Source organism: Anarrhichthys ocellatus, unplaced genomic scaffold (genome assembly GCF_004355925.1).
Source record: "Anarrhichthys ocellatus isolate YVR2014 unplaced genomic scaffold, GSC_Weel_1.0 scaffold11, whole genome shotgun sequence".
NCBI classification, from domain to species: domain Eukaryota; kingdom Metazoa; phylum Chordata; class Actinopteri; order Perciformes; family Anarhichadidae; genus Anarrhichthys; species Anarrhichthys ocellatus.
Window position 1 is genome coordinate 5,740,364 of NW_022280041.1, and position 831 is coordinate 5,741,194.

An 831-nucleotide genomic window follows, 5' to 3' on the forward strand; every position below is an offset into this window, starting at 1 on the left:
GATAGGCCTCCATTAAGAGGGGGGTAGGCTGTCAAAGCAACCTGTGACCTCCTCTCGCCCCCTTGGAGCCCACTGGCCTGTGATGTCCGTATCAATATGAATTTCAGCCCTTTGCGCCCATCAGCCACAATTCCCAGTGTCCATTAGTCTCAAGTATCTGTTTCCTCCAACTTGTAGTATTGATCTTGGTGTGTCTTTTGTAACAGAGCGTGTACACGGATCTTAAAGACGAGGACGGCTTGATCGGACGGCTGCATTCTGTCATCTGGGGCGTCAAAGTTCCTCCATATTCTACTTATGAAAGGATTTTCACAACTTCTGTCACTCTGAATGGCTCCGCTAGTCTTGTTACTGTTCATAATTGCCTCACTACGTGTGTGGTCGTGTAAACGGAAGACATCCAATCCTGGATCAGATGACATGTAGTTTAAAGTTGGCTAGACCGGTGCCCTCGAAGGTCAGGGCTTTTCATCTCGGAGGCCGCAATGAAATGACCTGTTGTTGGCAGACACAGAGGGATGTCACAGCAAACACAGGCCACAATATGGCCCTATATCCCTGGAGATGTGGTTTTCTGACCCTTGCCTACATCTGTTACTGAAAAGTGTCACGCTGGTGTGATATTAGTCACATCAGACTTCACCTTCCTGCCTCAAGACCGAGGGGTCCCATTTATACTAGATAAGACAAATTAGGGAAATGAATTTGATACAATCTTGAAAAGGAATTTATATTTAAAAGATCTATATATTACAAGACCATACGTGATATACATGATTTATTCTGTGTGTGTGTGTGTGTGTGTGTGTGTGTGTGTGTGTGTGTGTGTGT